The sequence below is a fragment of the Crinia signifera genome, chromosome 1 (genome assembly GCF_055691185.1).
Source record: "Crinia signifera chromosome 1, ASM5569118v1, whole genome shotgun sequence".
NCBI lineage: Eukaryota > Metazoa > Chordata > Amphibia > Anura > Myobatrachidae > Crinia > Crinia signifera.
Genome location: NC_139217.1, coordinates 288,637,270 through 288,655,216, shown reverse-complemented (window position 1 = coordinate 288,655,216; position 17,947 = coordinate 288,637,270). Strand labels below are relative to the sequence as shown.

Sequence of the window (17,947 nt, the reverse complement as noted above, 5' to 3'; positions counted from 1 at the left end):
TAATCAGGGTTACTCACCGTCCAGTTTACTACTACTAGCATTTATTTATAGTGCACCACCAAATGTATAAGCATTGTACAGAGCAATAATACAAATATTGAATACATACAGCAGTAACAACATTTTAGGGTACCCAGCATATCAATAAATACTTACAAGCAAATATATCATAAAATGCATAAGGTTCACAATTTCAGGTTTTAGCTGAATCTTTTATCACCTGATTTATTTGTCCTAATCCTACATTTTTAATTCAATTCATCTGAAAAGATACTAAGACAGTGTGATTGTAAATGAAATTATCATTGTACATATTTTCTAAATGCATCCAAATAAGTTATTTAGCAAAGATCTCTATAGTACTGTATGTTTCACATTGAAGTGATTCTTCCAGATCTCTCCTGTAGATAAAAATAATTCCTTTACGAATAAACTTCTTTTCTATTCATATGAAATCAGAGGAACACTTCCCTCATTAACGTCAATTCACACTTATCACAAATGGGATCTAGATTTGCTCAGCGTGTCACTGTGAACTGACAAAGTCAGGTTAAACTGGTCTCTCTTACATATACCTTTTCAGAATATTTAGACTTTTTTAACGTAACTAAATAGCCTTCATTTAAATGAAACTGTACTTGTCATTGCGACATCTGCAAGTTTCTCCACCAAAATACAGATATTTACCATATATAGTTGTTGGTTGCATCATACATGTTCATATAATACAGTAATAACCTTTAATAATTAGGGTATTTGTGCTATTAAGGGTATGTCAGCATTAAGGTTATGATACCTGGTGATATTATGGATTGTAAGCAACTCACAAATCAACCTAATGTCTGTTTAATTATAAACTAGTTACCAGCTGGCCATCTAGTAGCCAACAGCACACCATAGAGGTGAGAAACAGCTTTAAGGGGTGAACACACAGTGCTATTCCTTTTCTATTCAATCCCAATTTGATCAGGGTCGAATTGGGATTGAATCGCACAGTGCGCTGCACACATTTGATTTAGACTATATAGTGCAGATCTGTACTATTTAGGGGGGTATTCAATGTCAGGGGCATGGCTGTCGAGCAAGCTCGACAGCCGTGACCCTGTCCCGTTCTCGCTTTGCTCAACTTGAGCTTGGCGGTCGGGATTCAATGTCCCGGCCGCCGAGCAGCGAGTTGAGGGTGGAAATAGACAAGCTCTGGCCGGGAGCTTGCCTATTTCTGGCTTTTCTCGGCAGCTTGTGATGTCGTGCTCGTTCTGCCGAGAACTCCTGTTCAATGCTGTCGGGAAGACAGCATTGAATAGGGCCCGCAGCCATCTCCCCCATCGGGAGATGGCTGCGGGAGCATGACAAAGATTGAATACCGCCGATAGTCTTGCCTGCACAGTCTTTTTTTCTATTTCGATGCAGCGGGCCATGCATTGGGATCGAATCAAAATCGAATGTGTTCAATTTCTGTTCGATTTCGATTCAATGTTGCTTATATTACCAAAATCGAATAGAAAAATGAATGAAGTCTAACCGTGTGTACACCCTATTACAGTTTATTATACTGGATACATACTGTTGCTCAAAAGAAAGGTAAACTTCATTAGAAGAAATGAGTCTGAAATATTACTGCATGATGAAGGAAATGTGCTGAGAGTGGGGAAATTACAAATTATGTTTTGGTATTTGGCAAACATTTATTGACTAAACAGTAGAATGTCATGATCCTGTCTTCTAGGAATCTAGATTTTGGATCGTAACAAGATGTTTAAATCAGAAAAGTGACAGTTCTTTGTAGAGACTCAGATCGGATTATGACTGCTTTTACAGGATTATTTGTCAACACTTCCATTTGTATTTGACATTTTACAGTATATCTGGGATACATCTGTGATTGAATAAAAACAATACAACATGTCGGACAATAACATTTAAACTATGGACGTGAACTTATTTCCTTGCTTCATTACAAAATGGCCGGCAATAATTGTATTGAATATGGTTCAATGTAGCATATCATAGTTTTAACAACATTAATACTGATTTAAATTCAATAAAATAGTTTTGGTTAAAGAATTTTACAAAGTTTTTGAGAATTCCAATGATATGTGGGTCGCAGATTATTGCAGAAAATTACTGTGAACAAAACTTTCCAAATGTTATTTAATAACTGATTCAATTAAAGATAACATTAAAAATAACAGATAACAAATGTATATTATTTATTTAACTCATTAATATCATTTGTGAACAATTCACTAAAAATATAGCCACTGGCCAAGTATCTATATAATACTACAAAGTCTATCCTGAATTAAACATGGAAAGGGAGAGCATGTTATCTGACTCAGCATAGACTCTCCACCATGCACAATTTGTTCTGCTAACAGCTCCAAATACTGCACTGAACAGTATAGGGGCTGCGGAGATAAAGGACTGCAGGAAAGGGGGTAGCTAGTTGAGTATAGGGAAATGACTCCTTGACTCTGGCACATTATTGTGATTGGGAATAATTGTGCAAAATTATCTATCTATCTATCTATCTATCTATCTATCTATCTATCTATCTATCAAACATAGAATATCATGGCAGATTAGAACCATTTATAGTCTGCCCATGTACACACACACTTGCACACTACTAGTACATTTTTGGAGTACCCAGAGGAAACCCACACACTTAGAATATACAAACTCCACACAGTCATGGCCATGGGGGTTATTCAAATCTGATCACACAACTGTGAATTTGCAATCTTGCCGATTATTAATAGACTGCACATGCATACTGCTTTTAGGCAGCAGCCTATGGTGCCAGGATCTGGGGGGGATTCACTGAGTCTGAATCCTGGAATAAAGCCAGTTAACTATGTGGGTGCACCACAGAGTTCCAGTGGAAGAGCAGCAGTCACACTTGGATCCCAATGTGAACCAGCACAGGTGCTGCTGTACATGCAGGTACCCCTCCAGTGCTGTTAGTCTGGAGGATGGCATCTCCATTGCCTCAGGGAGTTATGTCCCTAAGGGGGCAGAAGGTTGAAGTTTTGCCTAGGGTGCCGATATACCTTAAACCAGCCCTGCTTGTAGTATGCATGCACAAGGCTATTCTGTGATAAAATCCTGCTGCTTTATTTTTATTGCTGGCAGTTTGCAAGTTTATTTACAGGAAGCCATCATTTGTGGGTGGTTATTGGCCTTTTCTGGGAGTGTCAGGGAAACACATGCATGCCTACCTGTTTGAGGGGATAGCGTGTGGTGTCAGCTCTTGCCCTGATCCGACTGCTTTTTATTGCAGTCACCGAGTATGTCCTGGGATATGCACAGACTTACTTGGTGGCTGTGATCAAATCATTTGATGGTGAGCTATGCAAACCAATTCACAGGCTTGTGCAGGGCGGGATTCCACTCTGGCTGTGCAGAGTATATCTGATTGCAGGTCTCCTACAAATAAGCAGAGATCTGATCAGGTCTTAATAACCCCCATTGCGGGAATCAAACTCATGACCTCACTGCTGTGAGGCAGTATTACTAACCATTATACCATCCACACTATAAGTATCTATGACACATACGTCCTAAGTAAAAAATATTATGAGATACTAATATGCAAGGTTAATGTACTTGGAAGATATACAAAAGAGGTGAACAATCAAGTATAATCAGTATTCTCTGGATACCAACAGACCTAATCATTGAAGATTATGGCAAATGTTTTTGATTGATTTTTCTATGGTTTAAGCAAAGTTATTACATGTGTAACAAAGTTTGCTGGCCTCTTGGTGAAGATATCAATGCAAAATATTAAATATAGAATTTGCAATTAGATTACAACCACTTGGCCCATCTAATCTGCCCCTTTTTTATTCTTTAGGTACAGTATAATCTCAACTCTTACTCATTACTTCTATGTAGAGATATTCATATGCCTATCCAAAACATGTTTAAATTGGTATACTGTCTTTGCGCTACCCCCTCTGATGGGAGGCTATGCCACTCACCCACTACCCTTTCTGTGTAGATTCTACTTCCCTCCAGTTTCAGTGCATGGCCCCCAGATCTTATATTTTCTTTCCTGTGAAGAAAGTTTCCCTCCTACACCTTGTTAAAACTCTTGGTATATTTGAATGTTTAGTGGTGAATTTATAGAATATTTCATTTCACATTTCCTTTTCAGTAGCAGAAATATACTGTATAGGCAAGTTTCAATAAAGAGTAGATTTACTGTTTTTGTTTATTCCTCTGCATTGTCAATATGTAATCAAGTTTAAAATCCATGATTCACTGGTCTTGAACTGTTGTAGTGGGGAACTCTGTGAAGTGTACAGTAATATATTAATCTTGCTACAACAGGAAGACAGTTAAAATAGTTAAGTAATATAGGTAATTATAGAAGCCATTATTATATATTGAAGCCTACTGTGTCATTATTGTAGTCTAATTTAGATATTTTAGACAATAATATATACACATGATCATGATTACATAAAGCAATAAGTTGATTAGATAGAAAAGCTCCAGTAAATCAAGGGTTAGCATTTTGAATCCAATATCTGTATTAACAGCCAGTCAACTATGTGTTATTGCTAACCCATAAGAATCCCCAAAAAACGTAATTCCTTCCTGGAAATCATATTAGTGCAGATATATATTACATAGAGAAAAATACATAAAAACAATATATTCCATACTCTATGTGTATGGAAACCTCTATTTACATTACTTAGCCGTGGAACTAGCCAGATGAAATATCTCATCAAACAATATCAGGTATTGTATCTTTCCAAGCAATTCATATAAAATAATCATGTGTTCTATGTATATGGAAATCAGGGACAGGGATGTTAGTAACAATTGGTGTTAAATATATTGTAAAAATAAAAATTAAAAAAGAGTGTATCTAGATTCAGATAAAATATTTGAAGAAAAACTCAGACAATGAGGTAAAAAATAATATCAATTTATTACAACTAAAATCTTAGTATTAAAAAGTTGTTATAACAGACAATAAAAATAGACACATAAAAGGAAATCAGAAGGAATATCTTAGCTTTATGGCAGGAGAAAGGAACCCACCAACGCGTTTCATTTTTAGACTTCTTCAAGTCGTACAATTGCTGGGACCATGCTGATATTTATACCTGTGGACTAAATTAATTGATTATGACATCACTTCCAGTCATTATTGCTTTTGGTTCTGGGATTCATGAATTGTGACAAATACTAGGATCAGGGGATATTCACAAAAATATATTATATAGAAAATGAGTGTTTAAACTATAAAAAGTAATCCAAATCGCAATTTGTTGTGAAATATGCAGTTCTTCCACCACACTTCCAGTATCTGAATTTTAGCAGTGTACATACACTCATACTGGCTGTCGGGGTGTTCCGCCACATTTCCAGTCACCGCCAGATGATACTATGCATACTGTAGCTTCACTATCAGATTAAGACTATGGACCTAATTCAGATCTGATTGCAAGACAAATTTGCTCTCAAAATGGGCAAAACCATGTGCACTGCAGGTGGAACAGATGTAACAGGTGCAGAGAGTTAGATTTGGGTGGGGGGGGTCTGCACAGGATAAATACTAGCTGCTATATTTTTACAGTGCAGATTAGATTTCAGTTTCAAAACACCTACAGTGCACATGGTTTTGCCCATTTTGAGACCAAATTTGCCCTGCGATCAAGTCTGAAATAGGCCCCATATAATATGTATAATCATACACGCTTAAAGAATAAAAGTTACTATAAATATCATCTATATACAAGTTAAGTGACCGTGAGTCTCTGAAACACTGTCATCTTCTGGCAGATAGTGAAACTACATTTCTTTATTACACATGCACAAACATAGAAGGTAGCAGACTAGATTTTGATGCTTTTGCTTTGAGCGGGCTTACTAATATATAAAAATCAATAACATAACTTAAATCATAAAAATCAATCCAAATTGCAAACTGAAGGAAGATCTAAAATGAGTCTCAGTTTGGATCAGATCTACTCAGGAGTTCTGGACTGAGTTTTGGGTGAGTATGGATTTCTGAAAAACTGAACTGCACATCTCTATTGTGGATGCAATTTGAGGTAAGATAACGGATAACTCAATACTTACTTAGAGCATCAACTTTGAATGCATTTTTAGAGGTTACAGAATTTTGGGTTTATTGATGATCATAAGAAATAATTTTTGTGGACTTAATACCCCTTTCACACAGAAATTACCGGGTGAGACAGTTCTAGCTGATAATTTGCCTTTCGGCACGGGTCATTTTTCTGTGTGAAAGGCTCAAAACTGGTCATAATTCCCATGTCTCTGACCCTGGAATTTTGCAAGGGTCAAGATATATTTGGATTTACAACCCAGGTTGGCCCTTTCACACAGAAGAAATACCCAAGTTATTTAGCAAATTATTTTCGAAATTTTGAACCCAGTAATTTGCTGTTCAATGTGAAATGGGGTTAGGATGCTCCCAGCAAAATGACCCAGGACTCTAAATGCAGTGTAATTGCAGGGCCATATGTCTGAAAGGGGTATTAATAATATGTAGGCAAAGGAGGTACTTTTCTATTGACTGGCTGTGTGTATTTCATACACACGGTTCATTCATACCCATTTGTAAATAGTAAGCTATACTAAAACATATAACAAGATCAAATACAGTATGAAATTGTTTAGTGGATGAACAATTTATGGTAGTGATATTATTTTGACCTAAGGGATTATTTATTATTCATGTAATCTATTGGTTATTTAAAAATCTGCTGGAATCAATCAGTAACTTTTGAGATGGGCCTTATGCGAGACGTAGCTTGATAATGACAATTGATCAGTGCACAGTATTTTATCTCTGACTGATTGAAGTTAGAAAATTAACACATAATAAGTATTTGATATACTATTACTTGTTTTAATGATTACCATGTATAGTATAATTACTTGCACATAACTAATTGGTTTATTCAACATTTGGAACTTTGAACTAAATGATCTTTTAAAAGTAGGAAACAATGTTTCTTTCTTTCATTGCCTTATAGTAATTATTGCCAGGTGTGGGAAACCACATTCTCCAGGCTTGAGGATAGTAGGACTCTGCACATCTATGACAAGATTACTGATGCATATGAACAGGACACAGTTGCTGAGTTGGTTTATGACAGAATCAGGATGCAGAACTCAAAACTGGCTCTCAGTTGTCCTCCTCGGGGATAAAAGCCAACTCTGAGACTATACTTTCTAACACTGTGTTAAACTGTTAAGCTTCTAGTATGTTTTGGGCTTGCAGACTTGTTTTCCCAGCAGCCAGTGTAGTCGCTGTGACAGCAGGACTTCCATGACTGAATTAGTCAAGGAAATCAGTTGGAATAAATGCTGGCACAAGATATGCACTGTGCGCTTCAGGCAGGAAACACAACAGCTCTAGAGACTAAACCACAGAACCATCTTTTTCAGAAGGCAGCCAAGTTTATTCTCATCAGGCTTTTACTTTTTGTACTCTAGAGATAAGTTTGGATCGTTACCTGAATTTTGGATTTGTGTAACATTCATCATTTGGCAACAATTTATACATATACTTTTGTTAATGTTTTAAAATGCATGTAGAGCTCATTAAGGGCACAAATAAACTAAATAAAATAAAATTTCTATACAAAATTATGAAAACTCAGCAATGTGCATTTTGTTATCTACAGTACAAACGTTACTGGAGAGTTTTGACATTTTTTGACAATAACTATTAAAAAACATTATTTATTATTCTAGAAAATGATGTGTATTTATTCCTTCTGTATTAAAATTCTTTAGACTCTATATTAAACTTGGTATTTTCTATACAAACAAATCACCATTGCCTTAATTTGATAATAGAAGGATTTATATATGATAGGAATGACCTTTCCATGGAGTTTTTTATTTTGGTATACATATATAATGTTATTTTTGTTTTCTATTTGTACCTATGCAAAAAAAAAAAAAATCATTCGCCGGAAAATTCCAAGCTTGGGGATACATCATTTATGCTTGAAGAATGATTAGATTGGGGTATCCTATTAGTATAATTATTTTTCACTTAGAGCATCACATTACATTTACATAAAGGATAATGTGCAAGCCTGTTGAAGAGAACAAAAAAGGCAATCATAGAGGCATGTTCTTGCTTGTAATTTGGAAGCGCAGAGCTTTTTCAGAACATACTGTAAGCAAGCTGCAATTTTTATGCCTGGCATGAGGTATTTTAAGCTCTGATTGTAAGCTGTGTCTTCCCCCAGGCACCAGCAAAGCATTTGGTATGTAGTTCAGCCCATTGTAACAGTCTAATTAAAAGCTTAAAATCCACAAATAACATTAATAAGATACAGTTTTTGTCACCTTAGTTTCCTGCATTTCTTATTAATACAATTAACGTCAAACAAACTTTCAAACAACAATACATTGGGGGAAGTTTACTAAGATGTGTATTCTACTTCACATGTGATGTTGCTATGGGCAACCAATCAGATCCTGACTACTATATTCTAGAGCACATGTCTTCAACCTGTGGCCCTCCAGATGTTGTAGAACTACATGTCCCAGCATGCCCTGACAATTTGGGCATGCTCTCATAGGAAAAAATGTGGCAATGCATGTTGGAACATGTAGTTTCACAACATCTGGAGGGCCACAGGTTGAAGACCCATGTTCTAGAGGGTGCTGAATAAATAAGAAGTAGATGCCCATAGCAACATCACATGTGAATTAGGAGACACATCTTAGTAAATCCCCCCCCCCCCCCCCGTTGGGTTTGTAACCATATCGGTAAAGCTGTGCATACACCTGACTATGTGTTTGCATCTGAAAAAGATAATAAATAAATGTTTGTATCTGGAAAAGACAGGGCTACTTAGTAAGCAATCTGGATGTAATATAGTCAATAAGTTGACACCGGGATGGTTTACAGTTAATAGGTTTTGGTGTTAAATGGTTGAGAGGTTCAAAGGGTCAACATACAAGTGACACGAGAAAGATCAAAATGTGGTTTTTCATAAGGTATCAACATTAAAGATAGACAGTAAATAGACAGACATGTTCCAAATGGTCAACAGTAAAAATGTTGACAGGGCCGCCAAAAGGTGATGTTGAGGTATTAACGGTGAACACAGGAGACCTAAGCACTGGAGTAATATGGGTATACAGAATATTTCAAGTTAATCCAATAAAAAATATCCAGTTTTTTTTTTAATTCAAATGATTAATAGTGAAATGGTTGAGGACTTCCGCTTCCGGCATGAGTGGATAAGCAGCACATCCACGCAGCTCCGTTCACAGAGGTGATTAAACACAGCATCAAACTGCCGAAACCTACCAGAACCCGGTCCCGATCCCCCCGCAGACAAACCCCCGACATGGACAAATTTCTCTGTCCAGCCGCGACGGGCAAACAGCAGCCATCAGCTCCGTTACAGCAGCGACAGGACAAACGCCGCGAAAACAACATGGCGGCGGAGGAGAAGGATGCCGTATCCCTTCCAGCGTCCAAGAAGCCGATACCGGAAGATAGAATGAAGGGCACAGGTATTTCAGATAGCGCTAGCCTAGCTGCGCTACATTACAGGGACCTTATTGCCGCTATACAGTCTACCGTCTCCCCACTGCTAAACCAGGCAGTATATGATATCACCGCGCAAATCTCCGGTCTAACAACCAGAGTATCAGAAGCGGAATCCCGCATCAGTAATAATACTGATGATATCAATGATTTGAAGCGCACAGTCGCCACTATCTCCCAAGAAAACATTCGACTTACTGACTCACTTCAAAATATTGAAAATAGGCTGCGGCGTAACAACTTACGCATAGCAGGGATCCCTGAGTCGGTTAAAGGTCCTGCATTGGAGCGCCTAGTCAGACACTCTTTGCCTAAGATCTTACACATTGAACAAATCTGTGCTGACCTCGTTATTGAAAGAATCCACAGACTGGGCCCCTTTACACCTCAGGAAAATACCCCTTCGAAACCCAGAGTGGTCATTTTCAAAGTACTAAATTTTCTACACAGACAAGCCATTTGGTCAGCCTCCCGCAAAACCCAACCCATCATGTGGGAACAACACCCCTTAAGAGTCTTTCAGGACTTTTCAATGGAGATATCTAGGGCCCGCCGGGCTTTCGCCCCTGTGTGCACTAAACTGGTTAATGATAAAAGAAAATTTTATGTTATGTACCCTGCTACCCTCAGAATCGTGACCCCTACGGGTTTTAAAGATTTCAAGGATCCTAAACAAGCTGAAAGCTTTCTTTCTTCAGGTCCATCCCGGGACTTACAAGAAGATATTTCTGACGAGCCTTACACCTGAAGGGAAACATTCTTGCTTCTTTGCTCCCAACGGTTCTATTTGAACCCCAGCCCTTCTTCTTTCTTTCTTTCGAAATGTCTTGGAAGGACTAACAATCAGTTTTGATGCGTTAATTAAAGTTTATGACATGTTAGGTTAACCCTATATACCCCCCTCTGGAAATGGAGCTTTGCTGCCTTTTACATGGGAGCACCTCAAGTTCTCGGAGAGGTGCCCTATTACCTGTCATTTTATGACATAATTACTATAATAATGTCATGGTACTACTGTGATATTTTTGATGTAGGAAGTCCAAAAGTTATTGTTTTCGGTTATTGCTGCCTCTATGTTGTTTCTATATCTGTCTTTGTCCATGTCTCTCCTTTACCTAATGTGCTTCCCTTATATGTTACCTATGTAAAGAAATGGAAGGTAATGATTTTTACTTACTCAGGATAGAATGGCTATTAATATTGCATCCCTAAATATCCGTGGTATACACACTCCGGCCAAACGCCGTAAACTCCTGACCTATTTAACTAAACAAAATGTGGATATCGCCTGCTTACAAGAGACTCACCTACTCCCAGAAGAGGTAAAAAAATTGAATATGCTCGGCTGGAAAGTTGTAGGATCGGCCTCTCACACGTCAAAATCTTGTGGTGTGATCACACTGGCACGCAAAAACCTGCAACTAACAGTTGACTCACTCCGAGCCGATTCTGGAGGCAGGTTTGTCATCTCCCGGCTTTCGCTGGGCAATGTAATCTTAACAGTGGCTAATGTTTATGCTCCCACTAAATATGATAGATCGTTTTTTACTAACCTGATTGCGATATTGCTTGGTTATGATCAGGAAAGCCTAGTAGTATGTGGAGACCTCAACCTCGTTGCATCCTATGTGTTAGATAGATACCCCACTCCAAAACGTCCCCCTTCCTCGCCCAGGGTCGGAATACCTTTCATTTTGAAATCCCTTCACCTTCTTGATTCCTGGAGAACCCTGAACCCCACAGGCTATGAGTTCACCTGCCAATCTCTTACTCACCAAACCTGGTCTAGATTGGACTATATCCTTATTGCGGAAAATCTAATTACGAAAATTAAAAACCCAAAAATCTTCCCCCCATTATTATCAGACCACGGTTTAATTTCGATAACTTTATCTCTTGATTCTCGTTCAAAGAAGCCCCCCTCATGGAAATTTCCATCCCATTTAACTAAATCTCATTCTTTTAAAGATAAATTAATATCTTTTTGGAAAAGATATGCTAAGGCCAATGAAGAATATGAAACTTCCAAACCAGACATTTATTGGATGACTGCCAAGTCTGTAATAAGGGGAGATTTGATAGCTCATTCAAGTAAATTAAAGAAGAAATATAAAGAGGACTATATTTCCTTACAAAACAACCTCACCTACGCCTACCAAAACTTTAAACTTGACCCATCACTTTTAAATAGGAAAAATCTCCAAAATGCGCAACTAACTCTTAAAGAATATTTAAAACTACATGGGGATAAATACCAATTTAATGTAGATGCCAAGTTTTATGCCCACGGGAATAAGATAGGAAAGATGATGACCAATCTTCTTAGAGGACCTAGGCAAAGCAATACGATTCACCCGCTTCGCCTAGAAAATGGCGATATGACTGAGGACGAGGAGCAAATTGCTGAGACTATGAAAGCCTATTATGAAAAGCTTTATTCCACCCCACAAATCCAAGACAACACGAACCCCTTTTATCTGAACAAACTTACTGGGACCTGCTGCCTTTGCCTCAATTACCTGTACAATTTTCGGAAAATTTGATATCTAAAATTACTATTGAAGAGGTGAAATGGGCGATAGGCCAACTAAAACAAGCCAAAGCCCCGGGCCCCGACGGCTTTTCAACAGAATTCTATAAAATCCTATCAGATTATATCTCCCACCCTCTAACCCAATTTTTTAATTTTATTATAGTTTCTGGCTCCCTCCCGTTGTATTTTTCTGATGCGACCATTAAGGTCATCCCTAAACAGGGAAGAGATCTTAGCCTCCCAGGCTCATACAGACCGATCTCTCTCCTTAATATTGATTTTAAAATTTTTACAAAAATCTTGTCGGAAAGAATGAAACCCATCCTTCCCTTTTTAATACACAAAGACCAGTCGGGTTTTGTAACAGGCAGGCATGCCGTGACTAACGTTAGGAGGGTGGTGGCTGCTATTAAGAATTCGACTGCCTTCTCTGCGTCGGATGGCCTACCCAATATGGTTTTGGCTCTGGACGCAGAGAAGGCATTCGATATGGTCCTTTGGTCTCACCTTTATAAAACCCTGAAAAATTTCGGCTTCCCTGATCAATTTGTTAAAATAATTCAAATCCTATATAACACTCCTAGATCCTCGGTTAACTGCAACGGCCTATGCTCCACATATTTCACCTTACAAAGAGGCACAAGGCAGGGGTGTCCCCTTTCCCCCATCCTTTTCGACCTGGCCGTTGAGCCTTTAGCAGCAGCAATCCGCTCCTCTCCCCTAATACAAGGAATAACTATTAAACAACAAGAACTTAAGATAGCCCTTTTTGCGGACGACGCTCTTATTTTTATTTCTAAGCCCACCCAGACTATCCCAGCTATCTTAAAATTAATAAAATCCTTCGGAATAAGATCAGGCTTCCAGGTTAACTGGACAAAATCTGAATTAGTCCCACTTGGCGCCTTTGACCCAAAAGCTCTTGAAGCTATTCAAATTCCCTTTTTGATTAACAAAACGCACTTTAAATACTTAGGTATTAAAATCCCGGTCCATTTAGAGCAGATGTACTCTCTTAATTTTCCACCAGTAATTTCTGAAATTAAACTTAAACTTCAATCATGGTCCTCCCTCCCCCTGTCGCTACTTGGCAGAGCAGCCATTATCAAGTCAATCGCTTTCCCCAAGATTCTATACTTTATGCAAATGATACCCCTGGCTCTGAAAAAAATAGACATTAAAAACTTAGAACAGATCTTTTCCAGCTTTATCTGGAAAAAGAGACGTCCCAGGATTGCTAAAACGAGGTTGAGGTCTTCCAGAGCGAACGGTGGTCTGGGGATTCCAGATCTATTATCTTATTCACTTGCTATATTTTTTAGGTATTCTAGTGATTGGCTACTCAATAAGGCAGTTTATACAGATTTGGAAATCGAACATGCCGTTTTTTCCCCATATGCCCCAGCAGCTCTTTTGCAATCTCCACGATCAAGAATTCCCGAAGAAATTTACTCGCACATTTTATTTACTGATACCTACAAGTCATGGTGGTTGTTGAATAAAAAATTGTCCAGAAATCCTCTTAGCTCACAATTTATTCCATTGTGGGGTAATCCTAATTTTGCTCCATCCCTGGAAAATGCATGGTTCTACCAGTGGAAGGCTAAGGGCCTTGACATTTCATCGAAGATTTTTGACCCAGGCGGCAGTCTACTTTCATTTGAAACCCTTTCTACTAAATTCAAGCTACCGGAGAAACACAGATATATGTATTTTCAAACATCCCACTTTCTCAAGCCTCTCCAGATCACTAAGAAACCTTTTGGAAAAACTAAATTCATCTCACAAGTCACGGACATTGATTCTTTACTTGACTATTTGCAACTTAGAAATTATAAGCTGAAATTTCTATATAAGCTTATCACTGACCCTGGTATTTTAAATGATACTCAGCTTAATAACCTTCTAGCCAAATGGCAACAAGACATTCCTTCGCTGACTTCTACGGAGGACATTGCCGCTCTTCTCCCTCTTACACAAAAAGCCTTGATGGCGTCTTACTACCAAGAAGTTCATTTTTTTACGTTTCATAGAGCCTACATATCTCCTTATAGAAGACGTCATATGGCTCCCTCTGAATCGGGTATATGTCCTAAGTGTTCAGTGACGAAGCAGACTTTCAACATTGTATGTGGGGATGTTATAGAGTGAGAAAATTTTGGAATAAAATATTGACCTATCTTACAGATATATTCCACACTCCCTTTGGGTTCGAGCCGGCAGCCCTGATGGGCCTTAACTTTTCAAAATGGCCCACTAATAAAATAGACACTAATTTTCTCCCACTTATTGTGATCATAATCACAGTGGCCAGGAAATCTATTTTAAAACATTGGACCACACCCAATGCTCCCCGACTTGAAATGGTCAAACATATGCTACTGCAGTCTGCTCTCTTTGAATGGAAACTTTTCTGCGTAGATCCGTTAAGAGGTCCAAAAAAATTTCACCAAAAATGGTCCCCTTTTATTGAGACCCTGGATGATACCCAAAACTCGCTTTTTCTGTGAAATAGGTTCTGATATGGCCAATACCTGGCTCCCGGCTCGAACACTGTTAAATCTTGTATGCCTCGGCTCCCTGATATATTTGATCTATCCCTAACCCTAATTCTATTGTCCCCTTCCATCTTCTAAATATCGCTTACATTTATATTTGACTATGTACTTTTTGTGCCCCCTGTCTGTACCTCTCTCCCTTTACCCATCCCGTCTTTTGTCTTGTCCTGTTCTGTTTTGTCTTTTTGTCTTTCTGTCTATGTTTATTAGTTTAGAATTTTAGAAAATCCCGGATTAATGAGAGTACTGTGAATTGTTCATAATCTAGAGATTTCGATATGTATATTGGACAGCTCCCTTTGCAAATGAGCACTAACATCTTTGCCAATTGAGCCCATGCTAAATGTACGCTGCTGTGTAATTCTGATCTGCATCTTTGTCTCTTTATTGTATCACAGTGCAATGCTTATATTTCATGTTCCTCTTTTTATTTATCCGGAAATAAAAATGTATTAAAAAAAAAAAAAAATAGTGAAATGGTTGACAGAAATATTTTTAAAGGATCAAAAGGTTAATAGCGTCAAATGGTTAACACATACTGCTACATAGTTTTTCATAATTTCTCATCTTTTTAGGGTTAAGGAAAAGGGCTAGGGTCAGGCAATTGGGTTAAACTAGGTTTAGGATGAAGAATGGGACAGAAAGGCTGAATCTAGATTCCCTGACATAGAACCAGACAAATATGGACACTTTAATCAGAAAGAAGTTACATACAGTACTTTGCGGTTGAAGATTTGCATATAAAATCATAATTATGAGCTGAGCAACAAATACATATACAGAGAATTACAGAAAATGACATTAAATGTTCAATGACAAGGGCATAGCTTCTGTGGGTGCATAGGTGGCATTTCTATGGGGCATGCACCACCCCTGGGGCCAGTAATCCCCTCTGCACCCAGTAATCCATCCCAATGCGGCCCTGCTGCTCTCTCTTTTCCCTCCAAGGAAATATCCGCATGTGGCCTGAAAACAATGGGATGCCCTAGATTGCTGAGACCTGCTTCCAACTCTCCCTACCCAATAATGCTGCAGAGTCCATCTCAGCTGTCCGCCCTACTGAAATGGCCTGACTGTGTAAGGTCCCAGTAGGTGTAGCTGGATGCAGATCAATGTGACAGAAAGTCTGTAAGAACTACTTTGGAGCCCTTCATAAGTTGTGCTTTCCCTCCGACATTAAGCAACTCTCCGCAACATTTAAATTGTAAAAGTTGAATCCAGGACTCGGCATGGAGAAGAGGGTCAGTGGCTTTGACAATTTTGCTGTGGGGCCCTCTAACTTCTAGTTATACCCCTGGTTCTAGGTCTACCTCTATCATATGTGTAAGAACATCCCTGTCTAACCCATCAAACCCCTGTTATAAATCTTTTAGCTGGAGAAAAAACAGTGTTGAATAAATCTACTAAGCTTACATAGAGCTCAAAACTCCTGGCTGAATAAAAATAAATCTTCAGAAGTACTGTACATGGAAAACTTCAGCACAAAATCCACTTGGAATAGTGAGGAATTCAACAAATAAAAATAGATTGAGCAGAATATTGCACAGAATTATCAAGTAATATAATTAATCAGAAGTATACATATATATGGAGAGAGTTATAAATAATATTTTCCAAAGCAAAACCTTTAACAGACTAAAGACTTATGAGTGGGAGGAACATGAATGAAAATAATATAATTTGCAGTAAACATTACAAAAGATGGTTATCCTTAAACATTATATTATTGAATATTGCATACATAAACCAAAGTCATTCAATTAAAGTATTATGTTCTGCCTAATGGGCATGCTTATCTCTCCACTGTTATTGTTACAGATAATATGTTGTGCACAAATCTGAGCATTTGAAAAATAATTGGCCTAATAGATAGAAGTCAATAGCAGCCATCTTTCCTTTGTAGTTCAGAATTGATGACATGCAGAGTGACCTCTTTTAATGGCATATTCAGTGACAGCAAACTTATGTTTTTCTATATTTTATTGTACAGTTATAGCGTTTCTTCAGTGTAAATTAGGCATGTATTTTATGAAGGTCTGGAAATGTAAACTATCGTTTATTGTAAATGCATTTCTACATTTATTCAATGAATACATTCCCAGACAAGATCTTAAAAACGACTTTAGTTCTAAAGATTATCAAGATAAAAGTTGTCGAGGAACATTCATCTTGAAAGAGCAGATTTTGATACCTGGTATTTTTAATCCATCTGATGTAATCAGTAAAACAAATTCAGACTGATAATACCGATCTGTGTCTGAGTAGAAGATTATATTTGTGGCATTTGTAGTTGTAAACCATGAACCAGAGCTTAAAGAAGACCAAGACTTTCCCTATTTGATTGTCCAAACTCTGGGGTGCACACATAAGTTCTAAATATATATTTCCACAATATACTACACTAGGAGGTACTGTTTCTCTCTCTCTCTCTCTCTCTCTCTCTCTCTCTCTCTCTATATATATATACATATATATATATATATATATATATATATATATAGATAAATAGATAGAGAGAGAGAGATTATATATATATATATATATATAAAATACTATATTAATTAACATATATATATGTTAATTAATATAGTATTTTCATTGGAGTGGTGCATACAATAAAACTTAGTTCATATGTCTCTATCTTTATATATATATATATATATATATATATATATATATATATATATATATATATATTTATATTTATATATATATATATATATATATATATATATTTATAACCCGGCATTGACAGTGCCAATTCTCATCCTCCCCGCATAATCCCCGCCACCTTGCCAACCTCGCTGAGCCAAGAGAGCGGACCTATACCATTGCACAGTAACAGATACCATCACTCAGCTGCCAGCGGTCTCCATGCTGACCCAGCCTACTTGCTGATGAATGGGGAATCCCGCTGACAGATCCTCTAGCCACACCCAGCCCCAGCCTGTCACTCACTGTACCACTCACTTCAGGCCTGACAGTGGAGGTCAAATGGACCTCATTAGCATGATGTTGGTGCAATTGTAACATTTTAAAAGCTGGTTGAACTGAGTATTCTGTTCCCCTGTAGAAAACTGGCTGTGTCCAGTTGAAACAGCTCTCGGGACAACTGCTGTTACTGTCTTCTATTCACATGGAATAAAAACTTTGTTTCTTCAAATTGTGAGTGCCGTCTGGAATCCTTCTTCGTGGGGGATAAGTGTACTGTATAAATATAAAGAGAGAGAGAATGACATATTAATTTAGCTTTATAGTATTACTAACATTGCACCACTCCAA

At 37.8% G+C, this 17,947-nt stretch overlaps 1 protein-coding gene across 17 annotated transcripts in view; it reads left to right on the top strand.

Annotated features, from left to right (window-relative positions):
* Window positions 1-17,947, top strand: part of LINGO2 (leucine rich repeat and Ig domain containing 2) — a 1,326,410-nt gene that overhangs the window by 653,445 nt on the left and 655,018 nt on the right. The gene's annotated exons all lie outside the window — the stretch shown is intronic.